A 12,462-nucleotide genomic window follows, 5' to 3' on the forward strand; every position below is an offset into this window, starting at 1 on the left:
GGAAGAGGCAAATGCTTAGAAATAATAAACGCCAAGCAAAGATGTTGTTACCAGAGCTAGTACATAACCACAAAAACGTGGGATAATAGCTACTGTGTTTGCAACACATCGAGAAAGATGTAATTTCCCCCGTTTCTACAAAACAGCTACACCATTAAACTAAAGATCGTTAGATCGTGAAAAAAAAAATTTTCATTACCATATTTGTCCCAGGCGGATCCATGGTTGTCAAGTCAGTCGGCAAGGCAAGCACTTCTTCCTTGTTTCATGGTGGGTACGTACTTTGCTTCAAAACGTAGGTGCTGATTGGCTCCTGTGCGCCAATGAACGCGATCTATCGATCTGGGCTGGAGTGCTCTTCCTTCATCCTCCAACTACCCGGATGTCTGTCTCAGTAACTTGAAATTGAATTTGAGAACTGAATCTGAATTGTGAGAAGTGAATGTGAAGATATATAGAGAGTTTAACTTTAAGTGAGGATCAAATTTTGTTGGACAAATTTTATTCGACCACAATTCAGATTCTGTTTTTGAATAAATACAATTTCAAATTATACAATTCAGATTCAGATTTTCAATGCTATGATTCAAATTAAACAATACACTTTCAAATTATGTTATTCAAATTCAGTTATTCAATGCAATTATTCAAGTTTAGCAATTCAAATTCAGTTTCTAGTGGCACATATTTCAGCCCATAGACATGACTCTGTTTGCAGATCCTATGAGACGCTTGTGGCCTTCTGCAGCAGCTGGAGCATGATGGGATACACCGGGGCAAACTCCTGGCTCGAATAGAATGCACATATGCCTCCAGTGCCCCCCTGCAACAAAGGAAAGTCACATTTTGATGAGCAACTTTCACTGATCAAAGAAAGGCTGCTTTATTTTCTCCAGAGCACCACTAGAGGATGCTGATGTTGCACAAAGTTCAGTTCTGGTCTGAACTACTCAATTATTACCACGGGTTACCACAGGGATTTAAAAAAAAAAGATTTTTCAGGAACTTTGCACTCGTAAAATGCAATTTCTTGCCAATGAAAAATGTTATAGCCGAGCATTTTAAAAAAAAGTATATAAACTTTTCTATATATTGAAATCACAGTCAAGATCCAACAATAATGGAAAACCTGGAATTATCATGTAATTTTAAAGTTGATTTCCGAGCCTGAAAAAGTAATATAAATTTGATCATATATAAATATATTAAATATATAAATGTAAACTTTTTCTTAAATATTAACATGCATGTGTGTGTGTGTGTGTGTGTGTGTGTGTGTGTGTGTATATATATATATATATATATATATATATATATATATATACACAGCAATTTATTTTCACAGAAATGCATTGTTTTTAATATTTATTTTTGGTTTAAAGTTCCCTGATATTTCCAGGTTTTCTGTGATTTTGGGAAACCTGGTATTTCTATTTTGATAGGTTAGAGAGTTGAAAACAAAACTACTAACTAAATTAGAGCAAACTTGGTACTACACCAGAGGGTGTCACTGGAAAGGTTTATTGTAAAAGTGGTGGCAATGGTGAATTGAAGTTGCAATTTTGAGCCTTAGATCTTAACTAATAAGACTAAGATGGTCCTTTTTTGAAGGATGGCCATCCAGCCATTGAGAATAGCGAGAGATCGACCACTCCGCTCTCTGTTTATAAGGGAAAGCAAGCAGTATTATTGGATATACAAGAGCTCTACAAATCTGCCCAGGCTAAAGCTATTTTAGAGAACCCTCATTTTATAAAATGGCCAAAAATATCTACATCTTTTCCAGTCCGAGCACTCAAAATGAAATGTGTCATTTAGCGGAAGCTTTTATCTAAAGCAGCTTACAGTAGGTTAATCACAGGGACAGTCGCGATGGGGCAACTTGAGGTGAATTACCCCGCTCAAGGGCATAATAAACAGGATCTGACCTCAAAAACCTTTTGCTCACTAACACCTGAACCTAAAACCTCAATCCTTGAGGATGTATAACCAAGAGGCTTCCATCTCTCTGCATTAGTGCGACTGTGTGTGTGTGTGTGTGTGTGTGTGTGTGTACCTGATGTGGTGATTTGAGTTCAGATGGGGCACGAGTGAACAGAAAATGCAATATGGTGCTGTATGGAATCAAATCTCCCAGTGCTTGACTCCCAGCGATGTGCTCACTCGTTTGAAACAGCAGCGGTCTGAAACAGAGAGAGACAAATATATTCATATTCACCGGGAATCACAATCCGGGTGTAATTTAGAGCCTGAAATGAATGCTGAAGATTTGAAATCTTATGCATATGAAAAAAACGTCAAAATAAACCATGTCTGTGACATCTTAAAGTAGAGCTCAGCTCATATGACGTCCTCCAGCTGTTTCACAGCAGATATCTACACACTGCTGACAAGACGCGAACAAACATTTCAGTAACAAAAAAAGTCCCAGTTTCAGTGTAATCTTAGATTTATTTTTGAGCCAGTGCAGTGATTGAATACAATATAAGATTGTAGAGTGAATCTTATTTTAAGATCTAATTTTAACTGCACCAATTTTTCCATAAATGGAAAACAATGCAAGTCTAGGCTTTTTTTATACGTATTTTCATCTTGCCAACCAAAAATCATACTCTCAACCGATCAATCGTCTCTTAAATGTGATTCTTGAATACTGTATAATGAGCCTGTTAAGTAAATCTGATCATATTATACATTTTATTTAAAGTGGAAAACAATGCACATCTATATATTTTTTATACATGTTATTATCGTTCACCAGCTGGAAATTACACATCTAATCACTTCCTGTAGGTAAGTAAAAGCTGTGGTAAGTACAGATGAAATATGAGATTGCAAAGTGAATCCTACTATTATATGAATCTTACTTTAAATTATTTCAATTGCATCACCGTTTTCATGAATGCAATAAAAGCAATGCACTAACAAGACTGCAGACGACAGAACAATAGTCTCTACAATAGTAATAGTAGTACTGATATATTACCACAGAAGACATCCTTTTCATATACAACCCCAAGTCAAAAGAGGAAAGCTCACAAGATACTTCATGAATCAACTCCAAATTTAAACACACATGTCCCTGTACTCTATTAACTGAGAGGCTATATTTAATCAAACAAGCGTATGAGTATGGACGGAAGTTGCACCTCAGTTCTGGTCGGAGATTTCATCATTTGCCATCTGTGGTCTCTCAACAGTGATCAAACAAGACAAAATATCTCCATATTAATAATTATATCTCTATCTTAGGGCTCTCTTGTAATAACATCTTTCCCCTGTGGTTGCCAGACATCATTTTGCATGCTTACATACACACTCATTGAGTAAAATAAAGCTGCTAGTGGGGAATCGGGCCTCCAGGCATGGCAGTCGCTCCCAGAGCTGGCATAGATGGCAGAGGTTTAATTTGATTAGCTATCCTGCGAGACCTCACTGTTGTTTATTAGACTGCCTGGAGGAAGTACAGAGACTGCTTTAATCAAACCTGAATGTTAAGTTGTTCATGAGGCACCAGTTCATTGTATTATAAAAACTGAAATGCCAACTTCCTCTCAGGTCCAAAAAAACATTTTCCGGACGAAACATTAACAGATCACTGTTCACATTTATACACAATGAAGCATTGCGTTTGAAATGGAAAAGACATGCAAGCGGTATTACATAAGATATTACATTCTGATGATTACAGCAGAAAACATTTTTATTTGGAATAACGTGCATCGATAAATCAAGACCAAGAACGTGGAGATATCATGAGTAAAAAAAAAACAAAGAAGCAACAGAGGGTGAGCATTATCCAGACAGATAATTTGACACTGACTTCTCCTCAGCTAATCAGACAAGCAGCTCCATTAATGACCTCCTTTCTCTCTCTCTCTCTGTGTTAATTAACAGTTATTTTCAGAGGGAAGACTCCAGTAACCTCTTTGTCTCAGAGGAGGAAGGACAGGGACAAAGGATAACACGAATTGAGAGCATTTGTGTGCAAAATAGACACAAAATTACTGAGTGTGTGACATCAGGAGCTATACGTGCAGTCACTTGAGGACATGAAGATAACGTCACCTGACACAGAAAGCTAATGAACAACATCAGAAGAATTTTTGTTTTTTTTAATCATTTTGGAGTTTGATAGCAACAGTTTAATTGACGAAAGATATCTTAAACAACATGAGTGTGAGTTAATGATGACACAAATAAAAAATTTCTTTTAAATGAATTATGTGATGTAAAGGTACAATCTGTTTTTAGAGCTACAGTGATTTTTCTAATGCATAAATTAAGCTATTTTTTATCACAGAAAACTAATGAATAAAATCAGAAGACTTTACAGGCTTAACAGCCCCAGTTCCCAATTATTCATGGACAAAAGGAATTACTTAGGGCCACAGATTAAGTAAAAGAGACGAATAAAGGAAGGCTGACCCTCATTTTCCAGCCACCTGCTGGTAAAGGACTGGGCGTGCACACACACACACACACACACACACACACACACACACACACACACACACACACACACACACACAGAGAGACACACAGAGACACACACAGACACACAGACACAGACACACACACACACACACACACACACACACACACACACACACACACACACACACACACACACACACACACACACAGAGAGACACACAGAGACACACACACACACACACACACACACAGACACACAGACACAGACACACACACACACACACACACAGACACAAGAGTAGTGTACTGTGATCTCGTAATGTGAGCATAGACTACAGCTACAAGCAACACATTGATTTCCTTTGTCACATAATCAATATCATAAATGTGTAGCTACTGGAACTGCTGAAATACACACACAGTGCCAGAAAAGGAAGGTCGTGTTAATGCCTTTTAGCAAGTTACAAGTCAGATTTTCCTTACACAAATAGGAGGTCATTTTTGGGTGAATCTCTATATTTTTTTCTATTTTATGTTCCCAGACAGCAACATAGTGTTGGCCCAGATGAGAAAATATATATTACATTTTACATTACATTTACATTTATGCATTTAGCAGATGCTTTTATCCAAAGCGACTTACAGTGTATTCAGGGCAGGCTAACATTTTAACAACGTGTTCCCTGGGAATCGATATATATTAAAGAATGTGTTAGGGTCCAATTAATGTTTATTTCATGCTTTAATTTAGCATAGTTTAATTTTCCTTATTTGTGCATCTTGTGAGGTTTTTTTATTTTATAATTCTTATTTTTCTCACTATTGTAATACAGCATGTATTTACTACACTGGAGTACAAATACTATAATAGATTGATCTTTTTATAAAAAAAAAATCTGCATACATCAGAGGCACTATTATAAAGAACGATATATGAATCATTGTCTAAAAAACTACAGTTTAAGTAATATGTTTTTACCAAAATGTACCACAAGCGGTACTTTATTTATATGCATTATGTATTTTTAATATTTATTTTCATTTTGGACTAACATATGACTCAGACATTGATTTTGTGAGATTCAACCTTTTAGCTCATCTCCAAAGGAGGAAAACTCTTAGCACGGCTGCTGCTGAAGACAGGATAAAACTGGTGGAGTTTCTGGACAAAACTGTCTCTATGGCATGTTTATTTCCTTGCTGTCTTCCCTCAGGAGTGCCTGACAGCAGGGACAGAAATAAAACAAGCCCACCAAGCCTGACTCCAGTGGCCCAGAGAGATGTGGACAAAAGAAGCCACGCTGAATCATAGGGTGACAGTTTAAATGTTATCAAACGCTGGCACATCACTCTCTGTTGTATTCTCTGGACCACCAATGAGAGCAAGTGCAAGAGAAAACCAGAGATGAATGCAGAAGACGATCTTCAAGGAATGTGTCCATTATAATAGCCAAAACCACACAGGTACATCCCCACATCATGAGGACGTTCATGTGTCTGCAGTCTCATGGCATCACAGGTTCAGTCTTTCAGCATGAGTACATGAATAACTGAATGGAGATTTGCATGTATGGAAATCATAGTAAAAGTCAAAGAGAAGCTAAAATAATTTAGCAGCTTGTATTAAATTGCATCACCCTGTCATCGAAGCATTGTGATTGTGGTAAAGAATTATGACAACAGCACACCCATTACACTCGGTCTCTGCTTTAAGATACAATTTATGTTGAAATATAGTGAGCTAAGAGAGACCTGGTCTCATAATTGCCTTCAACAAGACTAGGACACATAATCCCAAACGTCAAGCTTAGTGCCATGAGGGGAGAACACAGTCTTTGTACAACCATAAATACCAATTTTGACATCTCTCAGTTGATGTGTGTGGTATTTTGAAATGGTCAAATATGTATAGGAATATTGAGTAAACCAGGAGTGTTGGGTTTCTCATTTTTAGCTGCAGAGCGCTGGTGAATCAAAGTACTGGCTGACTACTTTTTTGGACAATTAGTCCATTTTAAAAGACCCTACTGCTTGAATTATGGTGTCCCATGAAGATTTGCACTTAAAGAGATAGTTCACCCAGAAACGAAAATTACCCTATGATTTACTCACCCTCAAGCCATCCTAGGTGCATATTACTTTAATGAACGCACATAGGACAGTTAGCGTAAGATTATGGGGTTGCACTTTATTTTACAGTACGTGTACATACATACATGTACTTATAGTGTACTTACAGTGTATTTATCTAAGAAAGTTTTGGTAATACAAGGTAACTACATGGGGTAGAGTTAGGTTTAGGGGTAGGTTCAGGGTTAGTACCTAGTTTTTACATAGTTATTGTAATTACTATAATAAGTACATAGTATGTACACGAGGAACAGGACTGTAAAATAAAGTGCTACCGATTATGGTTTGTATATTATATATATGTTCTTACACAAATGCATTGAGTACTGTTTATGATGAATCTATGCACGTTTCTTTGCTTATAAATCTCTACCACTATTCACTGACATTATAATGCTTGGAAGAGCCAGGACATTTTTTGTTACATTACTCTGATTGTAAGAAGAAAGTCAAATAGATCTAGGATGGCTTGAGGGTGAGTTAATCTTGGAGTCATTTTCATTTTTCTTTGAACTATCCCTTTTAGCTGAAAAACAACTATCAAATTTCCAAGATGATAGATAAGTGGATACAACTGAGGTTGTTTAACAGTATAACATACTTCTGTTTATGCAGACTTGAGTAGCTTTACATGGAATGATGTGAAATACATACAGAGCTGTATGCAGAACATGTTTTAGTAATACAGTGCATGTGTTCCTTGTTTACCCAGAGAAGTCCTCCTGGTGCACAGTAATGAGTATTACCTCGACAGAGTCGGTAACAGAATTTAGCAGTGGCTGAACGGCGCTACTCATCAGAGCCTGAACCGACTGCAAGTTAACAAATAAATGTGAATTAAACAAAAAGAGACAGAATTATGCATGATATCAGTCAGCCAGATGTTATTGAATATGTGTGAAAGAGTAGTTCTCCTGAAGGTCATTGGTTCTTGTAGTATTTCCTCACATGGTGACTTGCACTAACACCTGCTCTCCCTCCTCCCATGTGACTGCCTGATATTTGCTGATGGGACATCAGTTTGACCATCATGTGTGTCACGGCAGCTGGCCCCCCTCGTCCTAGACTCTTATCCGGCTCTCCATCTCTTAGCGACATCAATGCAAACCCAATAGGTCTCTCTGACCAAACAGGGCCGGTCATCGGAAAAAAATCCCCTGCAAGCAGGAGATAAAGAGCAAATCTACACTGCACATCTCTTCTTCCTAAACTCCTTCATAACAAAGTAGATATTCACATACTCAGCTTTCCCGGGATTCTTTGCTCAGAGCGGCAATTGGATCTTAGGTGGCACTGGTGCCCTGTTTCATTCTATTGCATTTAGTTTTGTTCTGGTTTAGAACAGTTCCTGTCCTCATAGATAGCCTTGTGGTTGGTGCACCGTCAGACATGTAGTGGCAACCCGAGTTTGATTCCTGACTCGTGGTCCTTTGAGACTGATATCTCCTCTCCCCTACAAACAATAAAGACATAAAAGTCCCAAAAATATATATCAAAAAAACAAAACAAAAAAAAGAATAGTTCCTAGTGTGATGTGATGAGGATTGGGGAGATGCAGAACTAGCACTTGTAGCTGTTGATGGAGGTGATGGAAGTGTCTGACGAGTAGCACACTTTCCAAAGGGGACATAGGTGGTGCTCTGAAGTGTAAATTAACTGTGCTTTCATGGATTTATGAGGCGTGTGCAAAGGATGGCCACAAGACTACATCCACATCATGTGAAACATTTGACTTTTGGTAGCTCCTAGGATAGCAAAGTCCACTAAAGGAGGTAGAGCTTTTTCACATTTGACTCCCAAACTCTGGAATAGCCTTCCTGATAATGTTCGGGGTTCAGACACACTCTCTCTGTTTAAATCTAGATTAAAAACGCATCTCTTTCGCCAAGCATTCGAATAGTGTATCTCTTAAATTGTGAGTGTAGTTGTATCAAATGCGCGCTATTATTCTTTAGCTTGGGTTAAACTAATTAATTTTACCTTGTTGGAACAGCAGCTATGCTAATGATGTCCAGATGATGCTAACCCTGAATCAACAAACAGAACTAACAAATATTGCTACAAGTGTGACTGCATCATATAATAATTGCTGTTAATAATGTGCTGACTACGTCTTGTATTAATTTTTCTGAAAAATCCTGTCATACGTGCACAAACCGACAGTCACCACTTATAAGCTACTACTAAATATTGTAGAAACTAAATTTTCTGTAAAGCTGCTTTGTAATGATTTGTATTGTAAAAAGCGCTATACAAATAAACTTGAATTGAATTGAACATTTGGGACAGATATTGAGATAACATGCCCTACGATAGAGGAGAGCACTGCTTCAACTCTGAGGAGAGCGGGTGGTAAAGTGTGGTAATGTGTTTTCACCTTGGATGTTGTTTACACTTAAAGATCAAGGGTTAAAGTGTGTGTGTGTGTGGATCCGTACAGCTTGGAGGTTTCGTTAAAAGAGACAAAGGGGAAGAGAATGACCAGTTTACTCATCAGATAGCCAATTTACCTCAGAGGACAGAGCGCTGAATTCAGAGAAGCTCAATGTTTACACAATTACTTTCTGAAACCACCTCTGAGACTGTGTGCGCTTGTGTACAGCTGCAGCGTATCTCTAGCAAAATTCAGACCCTTTTGTTCATTGTCCCGTGTGTTCACTTGTTAATCTTTATCACAGCTTGATGGTGTATCATGCACCACTATCTGCATAAATAGTCCAATGCACTTGTCTCTGAAAAGCACCAGGAAATAAATGTTGTGAATATAGAGGACATTACCTGCTGAGAGCTGATAATCAAACCAAAAAGATGTATATAATGTTCCTAATGTGACGTGTAGTTAGGGTCCGTTAAGTTATCAACATGCATTGCCAGTGAGCAGTTGTGATGTTTTTAGCATACTGTTATTTTAGTCAAGAAGCTATATTAACTGAATTATGGATGTCCCTTGTTTATCTTTGTAGTGATTCTGGTGTAAACAGAATATAGTTGTTTGTGTTTTACCTCTAAAGATGCTGTGAGCGATTGCTCCGCTGCAGGACCCAGTCCAGATATAACCTGAAAACAACTCAAAGTCAGCAATCATTTAATGTTTAGAGTCCTTGAACATTAATTCCTGTCTTCAATCAAAGTTCAGGCCATAAAAAACAATCTTACTGAAACAAGCATCTTCAGTTTTCACCAGTAAAACTTTGATCACTTCCAGTTTAAATATTTAATCATAGAGAAATCTCTTTTTATTACCTTATTAATCACAGCAGCAAGGAAAAAGCTTTGGCTGCTGCTGACATGTTTTTTTAATGGGGCAGACTGGGAACTACATCAGCTGGTGCTAAAAAAGCCACTTGTGAAATATCACCACTCATATTGTACAGATATGACTGGTGGTGAGTCTGCATTTTCAAGACTCTCTCCTGAGTAAAGGCACTGCAGCCAGGTGGACTGTTTTCCACACATAGAGGAGTTTTTTAATACAGCAGGACTCTATAATAATTTCACGCTAACTTCTATTTAAACGGCCCACAAAATCTTTCCTGGGTGTGGAACAGTGATTTCATACATCCTGCCGAGAGAATTTTTACGATAATCTGTTAATAAAAAAAACAGCTTTAGGAAGCACCTCCTGGCAAAACATCTATGTGATGCCAAACCAGAACTTTGGTTTGATTTCTCATTATCCAGACAAATACTAAGAAAAGAAGTTTATATAGACTGAGCCATTTAGCATTTTGTAAAACGGAATAAATAAGCTTTTCATTGATGTATGGTTTATTAGGATCGAACGATATATTGCCGAGATACAACTATTTGTGCAAAAAATCTAAATACTGAGAAAATCACCACTTGTCCAAATGAATAACCATATTACTAATCAAAAGTTACGTTTCGATATATTTACGGTAGGAAATTTACAAAATATCTTCATGGAACATGATCTTTACTTAATATCCTAAAGATTTTTGGCATAAAAGAAAAATCGATCATTTTGACCCATACAATGTTTTTTTGGATATTTCTACAAATATACACCAGTGACTTGAAACTGCTTTTGTGCTCCAGAGTCACATATTTTGAGTGCTATGAAAGCTATATCAGCATATTTCAAAGCTTGGTGCAAGGAACAGGCTAAACTTTTTAATCTTTCCATTTACCACACAGCTCAAATGTCTTTTGGAGCAGTTTATATTCAGATATGTTGAAGTCGTTTGGACTATTTGTGATCCTGGAGCACAAAACCAGTCATAAGTAGCACGGGTATATTTGTAGCAATAGCCAAAAATAAATTGTACAGGTTAAAATTATTGATTTTTCTTTTATGCCAAAAATCATTAGTATCATTAGTTCATGTTCCATGAAGATATTTTGTACATTTCCTACACTTAATATATCAAAACTTAACTTTGGATTAGTAATATGAACTTTAAAGGTGATTTTCACCCTCAGATACCAGATTTTCAAATAGTTGTACCAAATATTGTCAGATCCTAAAAAACCATACATCAACAGAAAGCTTATTTATCCAGCTTCTCAGCATCTCAATTAAAAAAAAATTAACCTTATGACTGCTTTGGTTTCCAGGGTCACATTTTTGTAGTACTTTTAGTGTTTTTTTTATTTTTGAAGCTTGAGAATACTGTTAAAATGAGACACAAAACAATGTTTAAGGTAGTAGGTTATGTGGGCTCGTCACAACGCAAAGATGAATGCATGACTTGTAGTAACTATGGTGTCTTGAGAGCTGGTGATCTTACTTTAGCCGCAGCTTGCTGCGAGTTCACCACAACGATGTTTCTCCTCTGACCCTCCGTCAGGGGTCCGATCACCTGACTGGCATCCCCTTGTATACATAGCTGAGAGAAATACAGGAGAAAGAACAAGGGGAGAAAAAATTAGAGATTAAACAATATTGAGCGTCACAGCCAAAGACTTGAGTAAATAATCAAGGAGTCAACATCAAAAGCGAGGCTCCCACTGATTTCCCTAGATGTCCCAGTGTTCGTCTGAGGTCAGAAGCGCTTTGCTCAGTGGTGGCACAGCGGTCAGCATGCTGAGACACAGGCGTCAACCATGGAGCTCAGACAGCAGAAGCAGCTGGCATCGTGGGTTGGAGGGCGAGCAACAGGGAGACGGAAAAGAAGAAGGATTTGCCCGGCTCAGTGCAACACCACAGGAACTAACAAGCAAAAGGTTGTCTCAGTCACGAGCGAACTACTGCTCTCAAACACGTATTCATGCTACTCTGCTGCCTCCTGACGTAAACAAACAGCTGCTACAGACAAAACAACTCGTACAACAGCAGCACAACCTCTAAGACATCACACCTCTCATCAAAGGTGGAGGACTGGGGAAGAAAAAATACCACACATTGTCTGCGAGGAAAAACCACATAGGATGGTGGCAGCAGGGGTACCATGACAACAGTCTAAAAATGGCAAGGCAATGGTTAATTAACGTTTCCCGTGGCAGGTGTGGAGATGCCAAGTGAGGTGCAGCAACACTAGTGAACAATCGAAGTGGGTTGTTCCTTCACACCTGATGTTAAATAAAGCGAAGCCTCCGGTGCATATCTGTAGTCCAATACAGTAATGAACCATTCTGAGATGAACTAGGTCTGTGGTAAACCTGCCTGAAGACCAAAAACATTCTTATACCTCTGTAATCCTCATTAAAGAGCCCTGTTGTCAAATATTTCCCCTGCAGCTAAACCAGATTACAGGAAGCTACTTCAAAACTCAGACACTGCCCTATTTTTGAAATAATCTTTTTTTTTATTAATTATTGTATCTATATTTTAAAAAGACAATCCACCCACGAAATAAACTTGCCATCATTTTTTTGTTGTTCCAAACCCATAAGTCTTTGGCTAATCTTAAAGGCATGAATCAAGATATCTTT

General features: G+C 37.8%; 1 pseudogene; it reads right to left on the reverse strand.

Annotated features, from left to right (window-relative positions):
• Positions 1-721: 721 nt before the first annotated feature.
• LOC132105367 (conserved oligomeric Golgi complex subunit 5-like) overlaps positions 722-12,462 on the reverse strand; it is a 67,285-nt pseudogene continuing 55,544 nt past the window's right edge.

The sequence above is a fragment of the Carassius carassius genome, chromosome 26 (genome assembly GCF_963082965.1).
Source record: "Carassius carassius chromosome 26, fCarCar2.1, whole genome shotgun sequence".
NCBI classification, from domain to species: Eukaryota; Metazoa; Chordata; class Actinopteri; order Cypriniformes; family Cyprinidae; genus Carassius; species Carassius carassius.